Below are 12,829 nucleotides of genomic sequence, written 5' to 3'. Positions count from 1 at the left end.
AAATCCAAGATTTCAGAACTTTAACACACTTGGGCTACCAGCCCGAAGTTTTACAATTTTTGTGAGCTCTTAATTAGAATTTACAAATGTACAAATTTACACAAGGGCAGAAGTCCCTCAATACATGGAGTGCTTGCTTCCAACTCACAATATCAAGCCTCCCAGAGGCATTCATTAATCTTACAAAAACTTTGAAAAAGAGCTAACAGGCTCTCAGTTTTCCAAGCCTATTCAAGGCAGCATTAAATTACAAATTCTGGCCTCTGAAGGCACAACTTACAATAGGAAAAATGATTATACAAGGGTACCTGGTACCCAACCTATTGGGCCGTTGCGGAAAGAAACAGGTTAAGTAAATAGCCCGAAACACAAATTGAATGGAGGCAAGTACTTTCACTCCTAAATATGCATCCTTAAAACCTAAAGGGCACTAGGCCCATGAAACAAGGGCTATTCCCAAACTAAGGAGGTGACTCGTATACGAAAGAAAATTTAAGACATTACGGAAAGGAAGAAAACCAGTTACAAAACGTAGTCACCTCAAACCAATATGAAGGGGAGCTCGAGAGGGTACATCACTCTCTATCCCCGATTTGCAGTTAAAGTTTTATGAAGTTATTACAAAAGCCGGCAGAAGTTAAATTTACAGAAGAGTAGGTTACATAGTTAAGGTTTCGGACCTCTCCCTCGGGTTAAACTGCAGAGCTAGCAAGAAATAAAGATGTTCATTGGCCATTACCTTGCTGAAGAACTGTTGCCTGATGAAAGAGGCGCCTCCCGCCTCCTGCTTGACACACGCACTAAGTTAGATGACGATCAAATGGCCAAGAGCCGTGAAAATCCGCAGTTTATAAACCATCGGGGAACGTTCGAGACGTTTCATGAATAAACCAGCCACACCCTCTCACTTTAATGGAGAATTTAAAAGTTACACTCAAAATCGAGGAAGAAACCTGTGATAGGCGGAAAATTAATTACAGAAATTTGTGATTGGCTAAATTCAAAACTGGCGGAGAGAAACGATAAATATTGCCAACCAAAAAATGAATGAACGAAATTTAGTAAAAAAAAAAAAAAAAAAAAAAAACAAGAACTTATGAATACAAAATTTCTTCAAATCAAGGTTCTTCAACTTCGCACCAGGGTGCATGATCATAGTTTATGAGCAGTGACATCTGTTGAAGAAAGTCCAAACTTCTTGATAAAGGGCAAACAAAACAAGTAGAAATTCACACAGTACTGGAAACTTCATAATAACAAAATTACATCAAATTTTAGTGGTGACATCTTCAGAGTAAATTTATAAGTTGGTCCAGTTTCAAGTTCACTGTTCCTCCAGTAGAGGAGTTCTATTAGGCGCAAGATTTAAATTTGCGGCGTAGAGGTGTACCTCCCAGTATAGTTTTCTTTAATACCAATATAAATGGTCCGTTATTGGACATTATACATTTTCCAGCTAACTCATTCTTGGTTGCCAGCGTTTCGCCCTCGTGTGCTAGGGTTTGTCACTCATGAAGCATATACACATAATACGGTATATATGTGCGGCCAATGTGCAAGAATAAGAATAATATAATGAAGTTTCAATTGGTCACCGTTTATTACTTTCAACAGTAAATTGTGCAGATAATATCCATCAGACACTAGTTAATCGGATAAAGGTTTGATGCAAACAAATAATTTGGGGGTTTCTAAATTATTTCGTGGGATAAAAACCTCAAAATGCAACACTACATCACAGTAGTCAGACCGGAATGCCTGTACGCGAATAAATGTCTAGTACTGAATTACAAGCTGAATAAATTAGAAGTACTAGAAAGAAAAAGTATACGGGAAATACTCGGTCCGCTAAGAACTACAGAACTTTAAAAATCAAGAAGTAATGATGAAATATCCGGAACACAGATACCATAACAGATTCAGTGCAGTGAGAAAATTGATATTTTTTGGACATTTATACAGAATGGATGACAACAAGTTAACGAAACAGATCTTCAAATATCTTTGGAACAAGAAATCAACATCAACCCGGATTCATGCAGACAAGAAAGATTTGGAAAGAAGCAACACAAGGGAAGAAGCAAAAGAGAGAGTGCGATTTTCAGAAAGAAAGTGTTAAAAATGGAAGGATTGCAAGGATTACAAGGTCGGGAGGGAAAGAAAACAGGCTCAAAATGGTCTGAGGAGAGGAAAGTAGGCATAGTGAGGAGATGGAGTATTGGAGGAAGAGGAAGGAACAACAAATGATGAAGCTTTGAAATCGTCACGCGGTCCCTAAAAGACCCTAACGGAATAATAATAATAATAATAATAATAATAATAAATATACTGGGGTTACGCCAACTCCGTAAATTCAAACTAAGCGCCTTTTAGGAGGCCATCTATAATATGAACAGTGAAACATCTAGTGGAAGAAGTTTGAACTTTATCGTCAGATGTCTCTCCTGTCGATTTAGGTGCTCCCTCTGGTGGGAAGATCAAAATATTAAATTTCTAAGAAATTTGTAATTTTGAGGTTTTCAGCACTGAAGTGTGGCACGTTCTTTTTGTTGTGTTCTTAGGTTATTAGCACTGACATCCCTTTCTTCTTCTTCTAAATGTTGGACCAATCAGGAGTTTTGGATATTTATTTGATTATCCAATGTGAATTGTGGGTGTATCCGGGGTTTCGGCCTAGAGTATTCTGGAACCTTTCTCTCCGATATAAAATCCGGGGCCTTTCGGACCAGGTTATCTTTCAATCGCTCCGGTCCAGCAGTAGAGAGGCTAATTCGAGGGGAAGGTTTACAAATTCTTTCTTAATGTAAATTTTCAATTTGGTTTAAGACCTTAATCTAACTTAGGGAATAAAGAGTGAGAACCCTCTTTCATTCCCCTTCAAATTAGTATTGAGGTGACTATGGTATTGTAAACTTAAAATTTTCCCTTTGTAATGTAAATCTTTCTCTCCTTCTAGTCACTTCTTTAGTATAGACTTAGCCCATGTAACTTAGGGCCATCAGCCCCCATAGCGTTTTAGGTATATTCAAGTGAATTTCAAAGTAGTGCAAGTGTTCGCCTCCTAACATTTTGTTTTTGGGCAAATAATTTACACCTTTTCGTTTTTAGAAAGGCCATTTAGAATAGGCACTTATTAACTCTGCTGATGTTTAACTATTCAAACGCAGCTTAGGCTGTCGAGCAAATAAGACAGAAGAAACTGGTTGCTGTTAACCTAATGTAAAATAAGAGTTGAATTGTGACTTTGGAAGTCTGGAATCTTGTAAATATTGCAGAATTGTCTCCTAGAAAGTAATTGTGTGGAACAAAGTCGCTCTTTTTAATGTTGTAAACTTTGGAGGCCTGTCTCCTTTCTTGTAAATAATTGGAGCAATAGTACTCTTGGGAATGATGTAAAATTTGAGCTAACTCAACTCTTACTGTACCATATTATTATTTATCAAGGTTTAAATACTGAAAATACCTACCCCACAAAAAAAAACAACAACGAAAGAAATAAAATTTCCAATTTTATCTTTTTAAGTTAAAATTTTATTTTTTCTGTGTCCACCCATTCAAGCCCGCACCTTATTACACCTCTGTAAACCACGGTATCCTCGTAATAATAATAATAATAATAATAATAATAATAATAATAATAATAATAATAATAATAATAATGGCGTGCGGCCTCCAAAAATGCCTAGCGTAGTTCTTTTGAGTTGATGTCCAATAGGAGACCTTAGCGTCTAGGAGGATGGGGCCCAAACTATGATGCATTTTAGTTATGAAGATAACACATACACACTCGGCCTCGAATTATAAGAATTAACTAATGAAGGTTAAAATCCCCGGCCTGGCAGGGAATTGAATCCGAAACCCGTTGACCAAAAGCCAAGCACGCTAATCATTTAGTCATGGAGCGGACATAAACTCCAATTAACATATATTGATGTCAAGTAAACAAGGAACAGCGAGAATTATTTCTTATACTTTAAATAATTTGCAGCGTTATGACGTGTTGGTGTAAGCAGCATTTAAGTGGGGACAAGTGCGGTAAATGAGGTGTCAGAACGTTGAATGAGTGCAAGAAGGAAACATCTCACCCAGTAGCGCGGCAGTCATAAAGAGAGAGACTGGGCCTCGTTCACTCTGTGTTTAACGCGTTGTAGGAGGATTTCATTACCCGGAAACGGTCCTGTAACTTGCTATAAAAGCTACAAAGGCTTCTTCTCAGAAGTAAAGAAAAACGACGCTAATTGGAAAATCGCAGAAGAAGAAGAAAGTTCCCTGAAGCTCCGGACTCTTGGCTAGGCAGGTCGCTTCACTACTTTGTGCACCGTGCGGAAATATTCACGCTTAAAGCAAGCTACTTCACAAGACGAAGCGTGAAAGATAGCGTACAGTTGAATAACGATAACTATTTTGCATATCAACATTTTAAAATATTAAATACGTAAAATGCTTCCAGGACATAAACACCTCCAGAATTTCTTGCAGCTTATAATATGCAAGACTTCGAGGTGAGCAGCGGTCGTTTGGTAGGTCATGGGCCATCGGGGCTGTTGCCCCACGGGTTTTTTAATTCTTTATTTAAGAAATGAATACAAAATAAGTCTTTTTAACTTCTTGTCTTCCAACAACAACAATAATATTCTTTATATTAAAAGAGTTTAATAAAAACAGCTTTGGCAAATTCGTCTGTCCGTTCTACTGGACCGATTTGCTTCACTTCTGTTTTATTCCTTCCGGAATTACCTGCCGGTGGATCATGAGGCATTGATAGGTCTTTAAGTTCAGCCAACCTTGAGTAATCATAAAATCAAATCATTAAATAATCACTCCAATAATTGCAGGCAAAGGCTTACCCTAACCCGCAATACAGTACATTCTGTATTTAGGGAGTTGCTAAGCGACTAACACTTAATGAATTAATGAATACTAGAGGACCCGTGCTTCTCCGCGCATTCGTTATAAAAAGGGCAGATAACTCGTCTTGATCTGCCTGTGGGGTGGCTAAAGTTTGTTATCCTCTAAATATCTTAACACTCTTTTGGTATTTAATAGTTTTTATTTAGTCGCCCCGGCGAAGAATAGGCTTAGCCTCTGCATCATTGTGCCATAAGCCCACGTAAGGTTTTAAAAACTTCTAGAAGGAGTGCAACTGTTTCGCCTCCTAGCCTTTTGTTCATGGCCACTCATGTTCAACCTTTTGTTTTCTTTTCACATTAAGGCTAATTAGTATGGGCACTCATTGCGCCTGTTTATGTTTCTGGAAAAGAAAGTGAAAAACCATTGAGCAGAAGATAAGCCCAAACCAAGGCTGAGTGTCTGTAAATCTATTTTGAAGGTTGTCAAACATAACCTTGCCATTAATGCTTTCGCGGCCCGTACTTATAGACATGATGCTGTACAGGCTTTTGGGCTTATGCCGTGTCAAGAAAATAAGGTGAAATTCTTAAGGTTTCGCAGAAAACTGTGCTCTGCGTCTTCAGAAGAAATCTGGACTGACCACGAGAAAGGCTTCTTAAACAATGACACTTTGAAATTTGGACGTGATAATAGAAGTGGAAATGGTACGTTCATTCGCCACCAGATAGCCTCCAGGATGTGGCACAAAGCTAGCGTTCGAAGCAGAAGCTGACTGAACCATTATCACAATCAGACTAAGCGGTTCACATAACGTGTTTTGCATAACATATGACATAGAGAGGTGTATGATACAGACACAAGCCTCGAATGAAACATCTGGCGACGAGGAACGCACGAATTTGGAAAACTCCGAGACGAAATAACAATAGTGAAGGGGGCAGGGAAGGGAACTACCTATGTAAATTTTTTAGTGGCTGGCAACCAGGTATTACTTAATTGATAGCCGGTGTCCCTGTTCAAATTGTTAGGATTTCTACGTATTTCCACAGCTTCCCGTATAATTCTGGACCTGTAGTGTCTAGTGTGGGCAAGAGCTCGAGCATCTTGAAACATGACATCATGGCAAATCGACAATAGCTGAGCACACTCTATCGTCGGGTCATGATGTCATGATGTCAAGCTAAATTTTGAAGATATCCGTATTTCTGTATCTCTAAAACCAGTGTAAAACATGTGGCATATATTGACTTAATAACACATTTTGGGATTCATATGTTGCATACTAGGAGAACATTAACGTGTGTAAAATACCTACATAGAATTCTCAAAGGTAAAGAAGATAACCAAGAGTTACTCCACCAAATAAACCTGTATGCACCGTTTGGAAGTAATAGAAATAATTTAACTTTCTTTGTTGAAAAGTCAAACACAAATCACCATATGAATTCAACATTAAATAGAATATGTCAATCAATTAATGAAATGCCAAGCGTGGACATATTTCACTAGCAGAGTATCTTGTTAAGGTCAGTTAGAGGGGAGCTCACACAGAGAGAAGACATAAATTAAATAGAGTAGCATACTTGTGTACCATGAATAATTTAGGCCTTAGATTAATTTAGATTAACAATGCATATTTGAGGATATATTAAAATAATAATTTGAAACACACTGTCAATAGTTCTTAAGTATAGTATTAGGTTTCATATTTTAATTTTTATTGTAAATTATTTGTGAAATTAGAAATAAGAAATGGAAGTGTTCTGTAAGTGGGCGGAAATGCCTGTTGAAGAATAAGTAAAATAAATCAATCAATAAATAAAATTCAATAAGAAAATTCAACGCGTTCGAAGTCACAAGCACAGCTATTAAAAATAAAAGTATTGTATTTCGTCCAATTTACCTATGTAAAAACGATGTGTGTTAATAAAATGCAATTTTGTATTTTGCTTTTATATAAACAGCTAAAACATGTAACGGCTGAATTAATAAACGCGGGCGAAGCCGAGGGTACGTGCTAGTAACTAATATTTTAATAAAAATGGACTTTAACAGTATGATTCCAGACCATCGACTTGATGAACAATACTGCATATTATCCTCTTGTGTTTGATGGGTGACGTTGAAACTGCTGGAGTTTTGTATGAAGAGAACTTTCAAAAGTTAAATAATTGAAACTCTCGTTAGGGATGCATTTAAGCTGGGCCTAGTTGAAGGAAAACGGATTTACCAGTAAATGTTAAACTCCCATCCCCTGAAAAAGTAGAAGATGCAGTTTCAAGGCCCGGATAATGTGAGCGTGGCGGGATGTGCATGTATGAAGTAAGCAAGAAATTAGAAATCTCATGAATGAATTCATGATTCTTGTAATACGTTTCTGAACGTTTTGAAGAATAAACATACGAAAATGAATAGGTATAGACCTATTTGCAATTTACTTTACGTCGCACCGACACAGATAGGACTTATGGCGACGTGGGACGATGTGATAGGAAAGGGCTACGAGTGGGAAGGAAGCGACTATGGCCTTCAGGTACAGCCCGAGCATTTGCCTGGTTTGAAAATAGCACAAGAAGATCAGAGGTATCTTAAAATGAAATTTCATCTGCTTTCTGTACAAACTGTTGTTACGTTTATATTGCTTGAATGTCTGTTCTATGCGAGAAATCCATAAACCCTGTTCTACAAAATTCACGAATGGCACAGAATATCATTAAAGGTTCGTTGGGTTGGATTTTCTAATTAATAATACTATTTCAATTTGAATTTACGCTACATTATGGTGATGTCCATAACACGAATATTTATTTTTCCCTTCCTTTGTTTTCATGCTGCTTTTTAACACCATGGCAGGGCTGTGAGTAATATTTCCGTATCATACGTGAACCTGTCGAAGGTTTACAGCCCGGTGCCATTTCTAGCTCAGTTCTATAAGAACGAATGAATATTTGCAATTTTATACTGAAATTGAACTTAAGAGGGCATGTAAACCTTCGTAGAACTTCTCTCCGGTAGTACGTCCTATCGCCTTCAATTCAAATTAACCGTTGACAACACTGCAGCACGGAGTAATGGACAGTTACTGAAAAACGAGACAGCTAGCCTCACATGAATGACAGACCATTATACCACCTTGAACTCTTTGTTGAACTAGCACGGAGAAAGGGAGCACAGCTGGAGCAGTTCTATAACATAAGTTATAACTTTTTTGTTATTATAGGGTATAAACAGAATTAAAACATACATTTTTACATTTCTAAAATTGTTCATCAATTAAAACAATGTGATCTGAACGAAACACTGTCATTTAATAGTGTTTTACAGATATGTTACAGTGTTATGGGTGTTATTATTAGTGTTCGATAGACTGAAAGATTTTAAGTTCATTAACTGAGACGTCTCTGAACAGTAAGGCCTTCTTCTCAACAAACCAACTACCTCGAAATAATAATCTGCAAAAACGATAAACATACATTACACACATACATACAAACATACATACATACATATATTATCATTATAGACTGTTATGCCTTTCAGCGTTCAGTCTGCAAGCCTCTGTGAATTTACTAAACGTCGCCACAATCCTCGAATTGCAACTAGTGTTGTGGCCTCATTTAGTTCCATTCCTCTTATCTTTAAATTGTTAGAAATTGAGTCTAATCGTCGTCGTCTTGGTCTACCTCTACTTCTCTTACCTTCCATAAGAGAGTTCATTATTCTCCTAGGTAACCTATCCTCATCCATTCGCCTCACCTGACCCCACCACCGAAGCCGATTTATGCGTACAGCTTCATCCATCGGGTTCATTCCTAAATTAGCCTTTATCTCCTCATTCCGAGTACCCTCTTGCCATTGTTCCCACCTGTTTGTACCAGAAATCATTCTTGCTACTTTCATGTCTGTTACTTCTAACTTGTGAATAAGATATCCTGAGTCCACCCAGCTTTCGCTCCCGTAAAGCAAAGTTGGTCAAAAAACAGACCGATGTAACGATAGTTTTGTCTGTGAGCTGACTTCCTTCTTACAGAATACTGTTGATCGCAACTGCGCTTTCATTTAAAAGATTTTTTCTGTTCCATAAATATTTCAATATTTTCACGAGTATTTAACTCTACACTGTATTTATCTATACCTCTAAAAATTACCCCTAAACATTAATTTAATATTGTACCGGGTTGTTCTGTGGTTTGTGGGTTGGCAATATAAATCCTTTCTTTCCGCCCGTTTTGAATGTAACCAATCAGGAATTTACGTAATTAATTTTCCACCAATAAGGCGTTTCTTCCTCGTCTTGTGTATTAGTTTTTGCTGTTATCCAATAAAATCGAAAGAGTGTGTCTACTCATTCCTGAAAGGTCTCGAATGTTCCACGAGGGTATAAAAACTGCTGATTTCTTGTCTCGGTGCCACTTCAGTAACATCTCTCTTAGTGTGTGAATATGTAGCAGGGGGCGGGAAGCGCCTCTTTCTTCAAGTAGCAGTTCATCTACAAGGTAATGGCCTGTTAACATCTTCATTCCTTGCTAGCTCAGCAGTTTAACTCTCGGGGAGGGTTCGAAACCTTTAGTATGTAACCTACCTTTTAAAAATGTAAATTCTTTGCTGTCTATGTAAAATCTATAAATTACTGTAAAGCGGGGATAGAGAGTGCTTCACCCTCTCGAACTCCCCTTCATTTTTGAATAGGAGGTGACTGCGTTTTCATAACCGTTCTTCTTTAATGTAGTAAAGTTTTCTCATACGTGTCACCTCCCTAGCTTGGGATTAGCCCCTGTATGATCGGCCTAGCGCCACGTAGGTTTTTGACAAAAACTTGGTGTAGGAGTGCAAGTTATCGCCTCCATTCGTTTTGTATTTTGGGCCATTTACTCAACCCGTTTGTTTTCCTTCCTGCGAAGGCCCAGTAGATTCGGTACTAGTTACCCCTGTTTCCTTGTGTGCCTTAAGGGCAGATATAAATAAAGTTTGTTGTAGCCTTTGATAGGATTGTAAAATTGAGAGCGGGTCTGCTCTTTTTCTTAACACTGCAATTAGGAGCAAGTGCTTCTCGTACTTAGGGGTTTTCTGCCCTTCAGCAATTGTGGTTGTGAGCTGAGAGCTCAGGAATTAAACTTGGGGCTCGAAGCCCAAATCTTGTAACGAACTGTAATTTGTTAATTTGTTGATCTGCTACTTGGTACCTGTTATACTCTGTTAATTGTTGAGTTTGAAAAGAAAATATAACCTTTGTTAAAGTTTTAAATTAACTTTAATTTTGTAGTTGAGACCTATTCCAGCCCGCACCTTCTTTCACCTCTAACTACCACGGATATCTCCGTACCAAATATCTTTCTCGGTGCCTTGAAACAATAGGTATTATAAACAGGTTGTATTTTAACTGCCTTAAATGTTCTTCGTATCGCTGAGTTAGTGTCCATGCAGTCCTTCCTATATTAATCATTTACAGTCATTACAAGTGAGCCTATGTACTCCAGAATTGGTATAAACATAATTTTTTGTTGACAGTATTTGAATTATAGATTTGTTCAGATGTTTTGTTTTCACTTCTAGAAGCTGTTTTTAACTTAAATTTCTTGAAAATCTTTTCTTCCTTACCGTCCATGTTGGTTGTTTTCTCGGACTCAGCCAAGGATCTCAACTCTACCACCTCAAGAACAGTGTCCTGGAACGTGAGACTTTGGGTCGAGGATACAACTGGTACCAGTACCTCGCCCAGGTGGCCTGGAGAAAAATGGGAAACCACTTTGAGTATGGCTGAGGTGGGAATCGAATCCCCCTCTACAAAGTTGAGATCCTAAGGCGGAGTGGACCCCGTTCCAGCCCTCGTACCAATTTTCAAATTTCGTGGCAGAGCCGGGAATCGAACCAGGGCTTCCGAGAGTGGAAGATAATCACACTAATCCTGACATCACAGGAGTGGACTTGAAGATATTTGTTATTTAAGAAAATCACCTCCGAGGTGTGTAAATGTTACATATTGATTACAAAGTAAATTTTTCCTTTTTTCATTTTTTTCTCTACTTCCTTTCCTTTTTTGTGCTTAATTATATCTACTATTTCTGGGCTGTAATCATTCGCTTTACCAATTTGTTTTACTGCTTTGATTTCTTTCAGTTAGCTGTCTATTAATATACCCGTTATTTATGTTCATTTTTTATGCGTTCCTGTGTGGTTAGAATTCAGGGCTTCGACCTTCGACTGCCCTAAAACCCTGCTTAGAACTGAATACTTTGCTGATACGACTGTTTGATTTTAATAATAATAATACAACCAACAATACTGATTTTAACATAATGGCTTTGAGATGTTATAATGATTATAACTCAACAATGTTTCAAGGCATTCTTTCTCAATGTGCATATCGTTTAAACACCAACATTTAAGCATTTGTAATAGACTAAGGATACTGATTTGAAGTAAGGTAGGGGGGCCAAATTCCTTCCCCGCACCTAATTTCATCGCCCTAGGGGTTTTCGGTTTACGCGGTTGGTACCTTATGTTTGGTCACGCGCACATACGTACCCTCATCCCGTTGTCTGGTTGTGAGATTTGGTTGCGTGCACCACGTTTAGTTTCCGTGTAAGAGGAGGATTCATTTTTTCATGCTGAGCTGCGTTAGTGCAGCATTCAAATTAAGAGCCTGTTGTTCCTAGAGTGAGCGCTGATATGTGTATGAAATACTGGACTGCATTTCATTCGCGTGGTGTAGTTCCAGGCGTGTAATCGCTACAGTCAGGTGGTTGGCGTGAGTTACTGTAAAAGCATGAAGGTGGACGAAATTACGAACATTTCCTGATTTATTACAATGGCCGCTACAGTAACTCATAGGGGCCATGTTAGAGGAATGGAAGGTAGAGGCTTCCAGTATCCATAACCTCAGAACTTGATGGTGTAGCGTGGTTAGCTCTACGCCCGCTCGCCTTTGCCTCCAGCAATTAACCTGGTACTCATTTTTAGTGTTGGGTGAGTGAACCTCAGGGCCATGTGCATACCGGAATGGGAAATCTCGTTTCTTATATTTTCGACTTCTTCAAGGGAATCGAACCAACGTTCTTTCGGGTGAACTGAGCACGCGTTTACCGCCTCGGCCAGGCAGCCCCTATGAGTTGTAATAAATCAGGGAATGTTCGTAATTTCGTCCACCTTCCTTTTGTTTGTTACTTATGAAGTTTACTATTATTTTCAGATTAGAAAGCGCAAATAGTCTGATAAGGAGGCTATGAAAAAGCCTATTAAGACAGTGAGGGACAATGTAATGGGTTACTAACGTGTAAGTGAAGCGTTTGAAATCCCACGAGCAACGCTGAAAGACTATGTTAAAAATAATACTAAGGAAACATTTTTCATAAATGGCCTTCAAGTAATTAATTGTAAGAAATGGTTTGATACGGGCCTCTGTGGTGTAGTGGGTAGTGTGATTAGCTGCCACCCTCGGAGGCCCGAGTTCGATTCCCGGCTCTCCCACGAAATTTGAAAAGTGATACGAGGGCTGGAACGGGGTCCACTCAGCCTCGGAAGGTCAACTGAGTAGGGGTGAGTTCGATTCCCACCTCAGTCATCCTGGAAGTGGTTTTCCGTGGTTTCCCACTTCTCCTTCAGGCAAATGCCGGGATGGTAGCGGCCGCTTCCTTCCCTCTTCCTTGTCTACCCCTTCCAATCTTCCCATCCCCCCTCAAGGACCCTGTTCAGCATGGCATGTGGGGCCGCCTGGGCGAGGTACTGGTCATCCTCCCCAGTTGTATCCCCCGACCCAGAATCTTAAGCTCCAGGACACTGCCCTTGAGGCGGTAGAAGTGGGATCACTCGCTGAATCCGTGAAAAAACCGACCCTGGAGGGTAAACAGATACATAAGAAGAAGAAGAAGAAGAAGAAGAAGAAGAAGAAGAAGTTTGGTACGCTTAGAATGGAAACATATACTGAAATGAAACGTTCATAAATTTGGTGGGGGACGAAATTACGAACCCTTTTTGGTGG

The 12,829-nt window shown here is 38.8% G+C and overlaps 1 protein-coding gene across 1 annotated transcript in view; it reads right to left on the bottom strand.

The window, feature by feature from the left end:
* The window catches only part of bma (SCY1-like protein bma), a 1,798,985-nt gene that overhangs the window by 402,308 nt on the left and 1,383,848 nt on the right, over nt 1-12,829 (bottom strand). The window lies entirely within an intron of this gene.

The sequence above is a fragment of the Anabrus simplex genome, chromosome 5 (assembly GCF_040414725.1).
Source record: "Anabrus simplex isolate iqAnaSimp1 chromosome 5, ASM4041472v1, whole genome shotgun sequence".
NCBI classification, from domain to species: domain Eukaryota; kingdom Metazoa; phylum Arthropoda; class Insecta; order Orthoptera; family Tettigoniidae; genus Anabrus; species Anabrus simplex.
This window is presented reverse-complemented; position numbering and strand designations above follow the sequence as displayed.